The following is a 14,276-nucleotide window of genomic DNA, read 5'->3' as shown; positions in this document are numbered from 1 at the left end:
TAAGGAGACGGCCACTAACAGCCTCCTACACCAAACAAGCTCCCATTTTCCGCCCACTGTGGAAAACATCCCCAAAGGGGAATACCTACGCCTGAGACGCAATTGCTCGGAAGACTCAACTTTCAAGGCCAAAAGCTTGGAATTAACCAACCGCCTACTAGATAGAGGCTACAGCAGATGCTCACTTAAGCGGGCATACACTGCCATAGCAAAAACCAGAAGAGAGAATCTGATCTTTGGAAAGAAAAGTAAGAACACGGAGCAGGAAGACACCGTCCGCTTCATTGGGACCTTCTGCCCTGAATGGAGGAAATTGAAGGGAGCAATAACTAGACATCTCCCAATTTTACAATTGGACCCTGATTTGGCACCCCTCTTCGACTCCCCACTGCAAATGAGCTGGCGCAGATCAAAAAATATGAGAGACCATCTAGTGCACAGCCATTTGATCTCCTCAAATATCAAAAAACCTATCATCACAGGCTCTTTCCCCTGCGGCCACTGCAAATTATGCCCCCAAATTTTGCAAACCAACACGGTCATCGACAGGTTTGACCAGCCGGTCAAGTTACAATATTTTTTCAATTGTAATACGCAGGCGGTGATATATTGCATAACGTGTGAGTGTAATCTCAAGTATGTAGGCATGACCACTCGTAAATGGAAAGAAAGAATTTTGGAACACCTTGGTAACATCCGTAATGCCTCCAGAGATCTTAACAGAATGAAACAGCTCACATCGGTAGCAAGACATTTCAACTCTGTGCATAAGGGATCCATCAAAGGATTTAAGACCTTCTGCTTAGATCGAGTACATCTCGGAATACGAGGAGGAGACATAACAAAAGAACTATACAAAAAGGAGAGTGAGTGGATTTTCCGCCTGAACAGCCTGAAACCCTTTGGCTTGAATGAAACCATTAACTATGGAGCTTTTTTGTAACTTAGCTTCTTACCTACTATTTACATTTTAGAACATATATTCCTTTTTTAATCCATTATTTTTCCCATAGGTGATTCACACTTTCACACCTTTCACTGTACACGTATCGCTTGCACATCTCATCCTTTTACTTATATCACTATTCAACACCATGTCTCATCTTCCCTTCCTATCTAATATATCTCCTCACACTCAGCTCTTATTTCCATTCTTCACCATTAGCCACACCCACCAGACATATATTCCCGGCCTCCCCCTTCTATCACCTACCAGCTATACCCACCCCTCACCTCCCCCCTTATCCCGACAAATGTAAAAATAATCAGTTTGCTTTTCTTTTGGTCACTGCACATCTATGCACCCACATCTAATCCTCAGCTTCCAATCATCCCCTTAACTTGCTGACTTGTCACTGCACACCGACACCTGCCTCCCAACGTACACTCAGTACCATCACAGTCACCTCTTGATCCCTCCACTCTTATTATTGCCCTCCAAGCACGTCCAGCCCATCCATCACATATTTCCTTCAGGCTTATCCAGCTTGTTGCACATTTCAATATATCCCTGTGAATTAAGCAGGTTATTAATAATTCATTACATATCATACATTCATGTTACATTCATTTTTAGTTTTTAGTTTTAATTTTTAAATTTTAATTTATATTTTTTATTTATTTTGTATTTTTTATTTATTATTTTGTTATTATTTATTTTTTAATTTGTATTTTTATTTTCTATTATATTCCTATTCCATTACATTCCCTCATCCCTTTTGTATAGCTCCTCCATAACATCTATTTTAATTATATCACCTTATATCATCAAATTGTAATAGCAGCATCCTTTACAACGTAGCGATGCAACAGGGGCATTTACCACCTATTCATTATCTAGTATTCCCATATCCAACAATGGTGATTCACTATCACATAAATGCTCTCAGCCCTCCGGCTGTGACTTCCCAGCTCCGCTATATCAGTCTCTTAGCAACCGCCTATACATACCCTTACCACAATGGCATTTTTCCCACTTTCAAGATGGCGCCCGTGATCTCGCGATAGGTGGTGTATCTTCCGTCTCCCGATCCGACGTCATCACCAATGTGGTCTCCTAGCAACCACACATACGGGGAGACCACACTCACCACATGACATATCCACTATGGTGATTTACCATCACCTTATGTTTCCAGCCTCCGGCTATGACGTTTCCAGCTCCGCTATTTTTAGTCTCTTAGTAACTGCCCACACAAACCTTAACCTCAAAGATATTTTTCCCACATCCAAGATGGCGCCCGCGATCTCGCGACAAGTTATGCATCTCACGCCTCCCGATCTGACGTCGTCATGCATGCGGTCTCCTAGCAACTACACATACGGGGAGATCTCATCTACCATATGACACCATATGATTGGCCAAGCCTTAACCGGGCGGACTTAAAAGCCCTCTCCCCACACCGTACAGTACGGAACCCGGAAGTGAACAAGCCCTAGGGCGAAACGCGTCTTCCGCACCTAGGAACAGGGGTCTCGTCGACACCACCGCATCCTGGCATTTAGCCTCATTTATCTTCCTTGCTCTCTTGGCCTATCCTGATCTCTGGTGAAACTGTAAGCCTCACTATCCTGTGGCTCTTTGCCACGGATAGCAACTCCTATTTCAAACCTTAGCAGAACCGCTTGAATTATCTCGTATTTAGTATGCATTATAGGGGTGACTGACTATAGATCTTCACTAGCACTCTGTAGCATTGAGCGAACCTATTGGAAATTAGCTAACTGTCTGAGTGTCATTATTTTTTGACCAATATATTTGTTATACTCATGAAAGTGTTGGTTTGCATCTATCTTTATTTCTGCCTCCTTACAGTTTTGCAACAAACCGCATCACCAGAGTGACCACGTATTTATCTGATTCTACCAGCATCTCCTGCCATGCACTACCTGTCTGGACAAATTATAACACACTTGCGATCAGGGTTTTTTCTGACTGTATTTTACAGTGCTAATTCTCATTAATATCAATTGTCTACAGATCACTATCTTTCGTGGACTCTCATTCACGATTCCCGGTACATTGCACCACGCGAGTGGGAATGTTGGATCGGGTCTAACGTGAAAAGCAGATCCACTCATTTACTCGATCTTTCCTCATTTCTCTTTCTGTCGGTTCTGATTTTCAATTTTCTTAAATAGGTGCACTCTCATTGGTGTTCACATAAAATTCTCTACTACCATACCACGCTGCCAGCGCCCGATCTCGTCTGATCTTGGAAGCTAAACAGCGTTGGGCCAAGTCAGTACCAGGAAGGGAGACCACCTGCGAATACCTGGTGTTGTAGAGCAGGATTTTCCTCACTTATGTGGTATCAACACCAACAGTAGTATCACCACTTGCTTTCTCTACTCAGTAATCTCTAGACCCTTGGTCACGAGCACCAACTACGTGAGGTGCCACATTTACTTCTACCGTTATCATTGTCTAGAATCCAGATAGGAGCATGTCCATTTTTCCTGTATTACACTCAGAGGAATGACTTCTGATCATTTCTCTAATCTTTCATAAGCCAAAAGAGCATAGTTATTATTTTTGTGTCTTGACCACCCTGTGGTTCCATTAACACAGCAAGTCTGTACTGGTCAAGTGGGAATGGGGGTATGACCAACTAATGTCTACCGCCCTTCCACACACTTTTAAACATTAAGAGACCAGAACATTTTTATTTCACTAAGATGCCTGCTACATTGCATTTTGAAGGATAGATCTCCGGTAACAACCCCGTTTGTAATACTAGTTAATAAAAGTTATGTTTTAACCATTCATCTTAATTATCTTATCTAACTTACTTCCTGTCTACAAGAGTGCGCCCACACAAGAGCCTTCTGTTCTCTCCCCATTGTACTAAAGTTTGTATACTTTCTGGCTCTGGGTGCACCACCAACTAGGACGAAAATAACATCGATACATATATAATATACCACATGGAAAGGGCTAATCTCTGCCCTCTCTCTCCCCTATCTGTTTAGGGTAACTTACTGTCCTGTTTTGGTTTTTCTTTTCTAATTTAAGTATTTATTCCTGATTAGCTTTTCCGGTGCCGGATCGCCCTAGGTTTCTGCATGTGTAACTTGGTGACAGCTTGTTCTAGGGGCATAGTAATTTTACATATCAAAACTAAGATTTATCAGAATAGCTTACCGTGTTGAAAGACTCAGTCGCACAGCCAGCAGTGGTCTTAAAAATAGAAAACATTAATGGAAGTCTTTAACATGTTGCATGCATTTATGTTGTTAACAGATTATAAAGATTAAACGTGGTGTATGCAGAAGCATTGTTACAGCAGATTCACTAAAACGTTATTATACCAATGGGCGTAGTGTAATTCTTGGTGAGAAATAGCGCAATAGAGTGCTGTTAGCATAGAGCTTTGCCCCACTAACTTCAGAGGTTACTTTATTGTTGTCATTTAAAAAGAAATGGATTCCATTTGTAATCCATCATCAGTTCCCAGGATGTGAATTGCCAAAAAAGGAAATGTAACACTGTTGTGTACAATGTTTGTATATTAATATCACAGTGTTTGTGACATTGGGTAAACCATTCATTTTAATTATCAATTTTGATTTGTAATTTCTAGTTGTTGTAGGAGGCATGTATCAGTTTTAGACCATCTAGAATGTCCTACGTCTAGATAATAACTCATTAGATCAGAGTTACTCAGTCCCATTGACAAGCTCATGTTTTCAATATTTTCTTAGTTATATACATTTAAAAATGTTATTCTTTTCAAAAAGTGCCTCTTCCTTTGTCACTAACAGACCTTAAAGTAATCTGTGTGTCCCTTCAATAAATGAAAATAAAAGCAATATCACCATCATATATTGCACTTTGAAAAATGTGGTACATATCAGCTAAACTGACTCCTGGATTTATTCAGCATTAAATATATCCAACTTACATGTATGATATATATTAGAATAAATAGTAAAAGAAAAGTTTAAAAAATACACTTATGACACATTTTATCTGTTCACAATAAGGTCAAGTATTATCATGAAATTCATTGCTTAGAATTTTGCCATGATCGATGCGCTGCGAAAATCCGTAGCGAGCGATCAACTCAGAATGAGTGCGAACAGCTGTGCAGAGAGCTTTGTTTCTGCAGAGCACAGGACTTACTCAGCTGCTGAGACGATTTGGGCTGCTGGTGACGTCAGGAACCCTCCTCCGGAATGGGTGGACACGCCTGCCTTTTTTATGACACTCCCAGGAAATGGTGATTTGCTGCCCAGGAACGCCTTCTGCTTTTCAATCTTCTTGCGATTGCCCCTGTTATCGCTTTCATCGTAGAAACTGTCACTGTCCAGCGACCCCTGTCACCGGACAGCATTGCACTTGCGCATAGCATCCCACACACATGCACTGTTCAGACCTGATCGCACGGCTGCAAAAAAAATGCAGCATGCAATCGGGTCTGAATGACCCCTTATGCCTCTAGCTTTTACCAAGCACTCCTATCATTTATGTACAACAATATTTTTATCTTTATATGCAGCCAGATTTGCCTGCTGTATTCTTTTAATCTTCAGTATTTATACAAATCTATAATCCAATTATCGCCAGTTTTATTCACCCCTGAAGAAGTCTGTCTGGATGAAACTTGTAGTGTCCCTGCACATAGTTCCCAGAACAGTAGAATGTTATCCACCTATTAAGCTCATAACCCTGAGAGTAAGAGGTGTGATTATAACCCCCATTTATCTGTTAATTGTGGAATACTTGCAGCCTATTGTATTGTGATATTTTATCTTTTATCTTTTACACTTTTATGTAAATAAATAAATAAATCCTTAAGATCTAATTGTATTACTGTTGGGTGAAGAATATTTTTAAAAGGGTATATCCATTCTTATTGTTATAATTATTATTTTATGATCTAATAGGATCATCCTGTCATGGGATTTTGGACACCCTATCTTACACTAGCGCCCGCTGTCACTACTCTCTTTATCTACTATTTTGGTCCTTGCTAACAAGGGAATGTACTGGAGGTGCAGCTTGAAGTCATTGGTGCAAGATAAAGGCATTGTTTGTGTTATATAATCACATGTTTGTGACAGCACTCCCCAAACAAACAACAACTGTCCTGGTGCCCTCCTAAGTACCTCTTTACACAAGGCACTAATCTATCTATCTATCTATCTATCTATCTATCTATATATAAAAAAAATCATTTTCGCAGCTGGTTTTGTTAACACATAGGAGTCAAATTGCTATATGCTATACAGCCACATAAGGTTGCATATAAAGACATCAGTCCAGTGGGAGATCGGTCAGTCAGGTGGGCATGATAAGATGCCATTGCTAGTATTACAATGGCAACTTGCCACCTTGCACTTTATTGAATTTACCTCATATCCTTTGTCCGTATCAAGCTTTGTAGTTTAAAATTTTTTATTGCACCTACTGTGTTTACTGATATAATATAGAGTAGCTGCTAATCATACAATCTGTAAAGTCTGAGAATTAAAGAAAATACTGTATAAATCTGTGATAAATAAATGTAATAAAATTCTTACCAAGACTGTTCCTAGGATTTCAATTTTAGAGCTGGATTTCTTAAACTGTTTCAACAAAATATATTTTTTTTATAAAAATCAAAGACTTAAAAAGGATGTTAATACATCAATGTTACATAATTCCATGAGATGCAAGTAATATTATTCTCAGGTAACAATATAAAGCATAATGCATACTGTAGTATTGCTAATCATACAGAAATAAGCTGCTGCTATTCTTTTTAGATGAATTAGTTGGGTTGAGGGTTACAATGAGAAGTGATTGACTGCTGTCATATGCATGCTTATACTATTAATACTATACAAGTGTTTTTAATGTTAACATTTAGGGGGGAATTCAATTAGAGGCAAAAAATTCTAAATTCTAAACGTTTTGCCAATTTTTTTTTTTCCGGGAAATACGATTTGGTTACTCAAAAATAAATACATTTTCTCACAAAAACACACAGGTTCAGTGAAACCTATGTGAGTTCACCAGCCACAGCCCAGTTTTCACTTCTGAGGCAGGTGAAACGAAAACCATGATAAGCTGCAGCTTGCACAGGCTTATTGGGGCTAAATGGATAGCACCCATCAAAACAATCAATGATAGTGAGTAATTCCCCCTTAATATGATTCTGTGATTTGGCAAAGCTAGTTATAGAGGACTCACAAGAGAGTGAGATGACAAAAGAGTTAGAGGGGATGTTTGTACAAGTGAACACTTATTTACAGGTGAACTTATGCTGCATTACTAAAATAATATAACTACTGTAAAAAAAATACATGACTTTTATTCTTATATTAGCTAATACATTTTGGTACATAGATTGGAGACTTGTGTCAAATCTCATCTTATTGCAGTCTAAAACCTAACCTTACTTTTCAAATATTTTCCTAAATTTATTTTTTACGATAAAAAAAATAAAGGCATTAGCAACTCCTCAGAGTGCTTTACCATATGTGGAACAATGTGTGGGCTAGCAGAGGTTGTGGTGGTAATCCTCAATGCTGAATCTACCAGATGCTGCTCCTCCATATCAGTGACTGCCTGGTAGAGTGGTTGTGCACTGTGGCACCACAATCCTAGCATACAGTACAGAGCCGTTACTATGTGTGTGCCACCGTGTGCCTGGTACACAGCGCAGTCACCCTGAGGGAGCAATGGCCAGCATTCTATGTCAGTGGCTTTTAATTACTCAAATTGACTCATTAGAAGCCACCTGTGCTGTGTGTGACGTGCTGGAGGAGAAGAGGAGAGGAGCAGCTCCGGAGGTAAGGGAGGAGTAGGGAGGGGGACTGGAGCCGAAGGAGCACTATGTAATTGGCAGTGACGCCACTGCAGCTGTCCCTCTCCTTCGGCATTGGCAGGCTGGCGCTGCTGTGAATGCTGGGATATGCTTCCCTCATTCCAGCATTCACAGTGGCAGCGGCCAGCCAATGCGAAAGGAGAGGGACAGCTGCAGTGGCACCACCACCAATTACACTGCGCTGCTGCGGATCTGGCGTCCCCCTCCTCCTTCTCCCCTGCCCAGGATCTGCCTGACTGCATTTACTGAGGAGCCTGAGCCACTGGGAGAGATGGGATCTATCTATCTATCTATCTATCTATCTATCTATCTATCTGTCTGTCGGTCTCTCTATTCTGTCTACCATAATGTATAAAAAGGGGACGCTGTCTGCTGTAATGTGTAAAAAGGGGGATGCTGTCTGCCATAATGTGTAAAAAGGGAACGCTGTCTGCCATAATGTGTAAAAAGGGGGAAACTGTCTGCCATAATGTGTAAAAAAGGGACGCTGTCTGACGTAATGTGTAAAAAGGTGACGCTGTCTGCCGTACTGTGTAAAAGGTGGACTCTGTCTGCCGTAATGTGTAAAAAGGGGGACTGGCTGCCATACTGTGTAAAAAGGGGGACTGGCATCCGTAATGTGTAAAAGGGGCTCTACCTGGTCTAGTGGCGCTACTGTGTGGCATAATTTGAATAATAGTATGAATTGGTATAATTTTGTGGTCACACACCTTCCCCATGAAGCCATGCCCCCATATTTTTTTGCGCATGCCTACGGTGCACACTGCCCCTATGGTGCACACTGCCCCTATTTTACATAAGGGGGTGCCAGTGCCGTTTCTTGCACACAGCGTTAAACTGCCTAGTTACATCACTGATACAGTATATCAGACTTGAGGGGCAACAGCTAGAAGTGTTTAAGATTACTTATTTGTCCAGTGAGGTTCTGCGGTGTCCACCTCTTTGTTGGTCTCTTCTGTCTAGTTTCTGGCAGTCTGCATATGCACAGTGCTAACACCCGTTGGTGATACAGCAAAGCCTGGGAAGGCTTCCCTGAACTGTAAAGGCTTTTCTTGGTCCCTGATGCTGTCAATAGGGATCATACTGCTAGCTCTAATGATGGTATAAGTGGTACAGTCACAAAGAGCCTTAAGGTTAGCAAAATACAGAATTGCATGGAGGTCATAACCTGTTTAGTAAGTGCTAAAAGGGTTAACACTTATTCTTAAAATGATCCCTATATGAGCGACATGATGGCTGATATTTAGTAATGTTGTTGCTCTTGCCTTAGTTCTTCTATTCAGAGTGCTACCAGCATCTATAATATTGGCCGACAGCAGCTCCACTCTGTCTCCTACATGAATGGGTAACAGGTACAACACACTATAGGAGCCAGAAAGCTTCCAATCTCTGTTGATACATCCAGCATCCTGTCACAAAGCATTGTGAATGTTGGAGCTCAAACAAAGGGAGGAAATGGAGTGCTGTAACTATAAGCCAATAGGCTTAGGGGATGGGCACTGCATTGATCACTAGGCCACCAAGGATTGGACTGGATTGTCAACTGACCCACATGACACTGGACACATGGGGTGAAAAAGGAGATTCTGGTAGAAACATTTAAACATTTAAATGAATAACAGGTGTGGAAGAAAATGTGGTAATAGGGAGGGATTTATGGTGATATTTTAATTGTGCAAGTGATATACTGAGAAGTCCAACTTTCCAAACACATCTCATGCACAGAAATACAATACCTGGTTCAATAAAAGTATGACCTGTAACTGATCTGTAAACATGGATGTATTTGCACCTATACAGATGCGCTGTGTAACTCTTGCTCTACATAAATGGCCATAATAGATGTAGAGCAGGGCTGGCCAAACCAGTCCTCGAGATCTACCAACAGTACACATTTTCCAGGCCACCTAGCTAGTGCACAGGTGTAGTCATTACTAATTAAGATGTGCTGCATTCATTCCTAACTGACAATTCTACAGATCTCCAGGAGGCCTGGAAAACATGAACTGTTGGTAGATCTCAAAAACCGGTTTGGCCAGCCCTGATGTAGAGTATGGAACATTTACAATATATTCTCTAAGTAACATAACCATTGCCCAAGCAAAAATTAAAGAAGCTTTCTCTTAAGTATATAAAAACAATGAAGACACTTTTATTTTTACTGAAGTCATCTTGTTAAATAATGCTTAAATATATTTATCATGTGAATTATTATGATAAAAAGAAACAGTCTTACTTACTCCACATAATGCGTTCTTGATATTGTCAGTAACTTTTGGAATACCGTTCTAAAAGATTAAAAATGAAAAATAACTGAGGCCTTTGGTTATGAAGTGCAGAGTATACAATTGAAAGATGTTATAATTATACTTCAATTAATCAATAAACAGAACAAATATCTAACGTGTGCCAGAGAATATGATACAACAAGCAACTAATATATGTAATTGGCTGCTTGCTTGATGCTATTTCCTTTATTTAAATGCAGACCTACTGTACATTCTGCAATAACCTTCTGAAGGTGAGTCTCCCCTTAGTAAAAAACACATATAATTAGCACTCCACCTATAGGGGCTGCATTCATAGTCTGCAGGCTGTTTTTCCTAACAAGTTACACGTTAAGATTTTAAATTACATTTACAGGGCTTGGAATCTGCAAGTATATGGTGATCCTGCAATGACATGGACATATAAAGTTGTGTTGCAGGAGAAAGATACTGCTCACTGGGGCATATTCATCATCACTCAATTTCTACAAATGTAGGTGAAAATGAACATTTTCACTTCTGTAAAAATTAAGTTTTTGAGCCATTCATCATGAAGGTAACGCAGGACATATCACATATATGTTTTGCTTACCTTTCCCTCCCGAGCTATCCAGGCACTAGTATGACCCTATTCATCAAGCACCAAAAATACAAAATACAACATTTTCAGACCTTGACTGTGGGAGCATTTGCCACCTACAGATGGCGAGTGCTCCTGCTACCCTGATGTTTACCTATTGGAAGCAGTCCTGGCTTGCAAAGGGAGATCTTTCTGAATCCCTCCACTTCTGCCACCGGAAACCGGGGGCTTTGTGAGCCTGCATGAACTGTAGCTCATGCAGGCGCATTAGTGCTAGTCCTGACAAATTTTTCCACAGCAATGAAAGTAGCAGTGAAAAGATTTGTGGAGACAGATGATTTTTGCATCAGCTGTCTCCGTGCCGGAGCAATGATGAATTGCTCTGGCGCTCACTGTGAGTCAGAATGTTAATTTTCAGAGGGGCCTGATAATTAGCATGATGAATATGCCCCCATGTCCTAGAATCCCGGGATTTGCTCTTTCTACTCCTTAATTATAATTTAAATAATTCCATTCCCTCAAATTTAAATCTTGCTTTTGCATGTGGGTATACAGTATAAGTAGTCACATTCAGGGACTGTATATACTGTATAAACCAAATTATGTTCTCTAGCGTAAATTAACAAATATGATTAGTTGTGCTGTTATACTAAGCTGGCAACTTTGTCTTAGATGCCCGAATAGATATGTTTTACTGAAATGCTTGTGTACGCAAACAAGTCTTATTTTTTTTTAGTTGTAAATCACAATACAAACCATAATGGGATATTTAGTAGTAGGATACCGTATAATCAGCTGCTTTTATTAGTACATTTTATTTGTATTTAGGCATGGACTATAATATGTAACAGTTATTTATTCAGATGCTATAAACAAATATTATATATGGGCCCAATGTAATAGGGTGCGAGTTTTATATGCTGGAAAACAAGCTCCTTCTCACACATTAATTGGTTCAAGTTTGTCCCAAAACTTGGCCCATGTAATAGCAAGGAATTTGCGCTTTCAAGTCTATTGCAAAGTGTTAGTCCATGTGGCTTTTTCTCTATGTAACTAGCACCTTGTAATGCGAGTTTGATTATAATGTGCGAGTTTGACAGAAGCATACGCAGACCGGTGACATCTGTGCTGGTTTCTGTCTGCAAAAGTTAATAAAGAGTTTAAAAGAACATGACGTGTGGTCCCCCCCAAAGCATAACCAGCCCTGGACTCTCTGAGCTGGTCCTGGTATAAAAAATACATGGGAATAGTATTGATAGTTCTGAGTATTATGCAGCAGTGTAAGTAACCTATCTGTTCATACTCCAAATCATTATTTTGTGTCATTACAACGTTATGTCTTACTTTAAAATACTGTAATACAGTCAACACAATGGGCTGGATGTTATGCTGCCCGAGTTCGTCGGCCATTGGGGATGCCATCTGACTTTTTTTAAAAGGGCAATCACTTACAAGGCAAAACCATGCCTTGTAAGTAATTTCTCTTTTAAAAAAAGTCAGAGTTCGGCCAGCATTCCGCATGGTCATCTAACTTGGGCAGCATTACATCCTGCCTAATATATCCATACCTGTAGTAGATCTTGGACACATGGTGTGTTCAGGGCAGTTACCTGTATGTGAAATATATTCATTTACATGTTTAAATAAACTGTACTGCATATACAAATAATGAATATTTACACACACTCAGTCTTCACCATCTACCTGCCCAGATTGTCCCCAGTGAGAATGGTCACAGCAGCAGAGGATGAGCTGATCTTGTGGGACACATGTCACCTTGTGTGACTGTGATGATAAGACTGCATATAACATAGTAAAGCAGATGTCCCTGGCTCCTCTTTCACAGGGGACTTACCCAGACCAGGTAATCTGAGACCCCATTAGAAGCCGTGTGGTTGGCATCCACGTGGTTGGCCAGGTAATAATAATAGCTGACTATGATGATACGTTTATCACTATACCAACATCAGGATCAATACTGCTGTGGTGAGAAGAATGCACTGACACATTACTTGGTAACTGCACTCTCTAACTTGGGTTATTGTTACCGATATCCCCATCATATATAAGACTAATTGACTACAGGCCATTAATCAGGAAATAACAAAGATTTTCTCCATCAGAGTTGTCTCAAACATACATTATCTGGGGGATATTCTTCATGAGTACAGGTCCCACATAGCCATAATCCAGCTCTGGGGCCAGGCCCAAGCATAGTGATGACAGATGAGGGAAGGTATAAGTACAGAGGGGAAAGACCAGATAAAATGAGACAAAGTCCAGAAGTAGAATCTAACAGAAATGACATATTATAGGAAGCCTAGTTATTAGACAGGAGAGAAATCTACAGGCAGGAAAATGAGGAAAGCCAGCTATGAGAAGATATATCTACAGTAGAACCAGGAGAGAATACAATGAGAATACTATGTGCACATTAATATGGCAAAGTCTCCAACTGTGCTAAATCTGCAGGACATATGTTTTAGTTTTGGTCCATAAATCTCAATGTACAATTACACCCTACCTACTAAATGTATTCTACTAGTAATGAGAAAATGGTTTTACTCTTGCTTTTCTGAATGCAAGTAAAAAACAGTTATATCATATAAGAAAAGGAAGAAATGAAACTGAATTATACAGCAACAGAAGGTCTTTAACAATTGGTGTTTCTATAATGGGTACAATGTGTATGGGGCACACAGGCCCCTGGGTCCAAGGGGCCCAAACCACACACATTGCTCCCATATTTTAATAACTACATTTCCAGAGTTCCGTATCGGGCGCTGCAGCCACGGTAAAAATCATAGCCAAAGTGGCCGCCACACATGTGCAGTAGTGAAATTGGTCTCTGTAACATGGTTGGTGCCATGTTTCCGGAGACCTGTGCATGTGTAGTAGACTCTGGCACAATGCTGGAGACTACTGCACTATGCAGAGGAGGGGGCCCACCCAGAGTCTGCACAGGGGCTCCCTCCTCTGTAGAAACACCCCTGTCTTTAACAATTCATAAGTATTAAAACAAAGCTGTATTATGCTACAACATAATTGTCTCCCAAGGCCCAGACCCATATGGCCATAAATCCAAGCCAATCTGTGAAGACATTTACACAGCACCACTGAGATGCTACATTCTGCAGTGATTCCAAGTAACTACTGTATTTCTTGTGTCCTTCACACATCTCACACTATATACCCTTTATGTATGGACGACTGCACAGTTTCACACATAGTCATGCTCAATATAAATACATATTTATCTTGTATTCTGTGTGTATGCCAAACTAAAACATCATTTTACTGACATGTGCATCCTGTACACAGTGTGCATTTATAGATTTTAAAGGAGTATATAAAATTAAATCTCTATATTCAATACACTAACAGGTCCTGCATAGCTCAGTAGCTCAGCCATCCTTGCAGTGATAAAAAATAGTTTTATTCAGTACACTGTCTGGTGTACTGATTGGAAGGCTGAGTCACCCACCAGCATTATCACAACACTGCAGTAATTGCTGTATACCTTGGAGAAAGTGTGAATTGCACCAGCAGGGGTGATTTACTAGGGAAAACAAAGTCCCAAATATGGAACACCATTGATCCCAGGGCCGAACTGCC

At 40.2% G+C, this 14,276-nt stretch overlaps 1 pseudogene; it reads left to right on the top strand.

Moving 5' to 3' along the window:
• The first annotated feature begins 3,171 nt into the window (after positions 1–3,171).
• LOC134960089 (5S ribosomal RNA) lies at positions 3,172–3,290 on the top strand (annotated as a pseudogene).
• Positions 3,291–14,276: the final 10,986 nt, after the last annotated feature.

The sequence above is a fragment of the Pseudophryne corroboree genome, chromosome 9 (genome assembly GCF_028390025.1).
Source record: "Pseudophryne corroboree isolate aPseCor3 chromosome 9, aPseCor3.hap2, whole genome shotgun sequence".
NCBI classification, from domain to species: Eukaryota; Metazoa; Chordata; class Amphibia; order Anura; family Myobatrachidae; genus Pseudophryne; species Pseudophryne corroboree.
The sequence above is the reverse complement of the archived record's forward strand: the minus strand, read 5'-3'. Positions and strand labels throughout refer to the sequence as shown.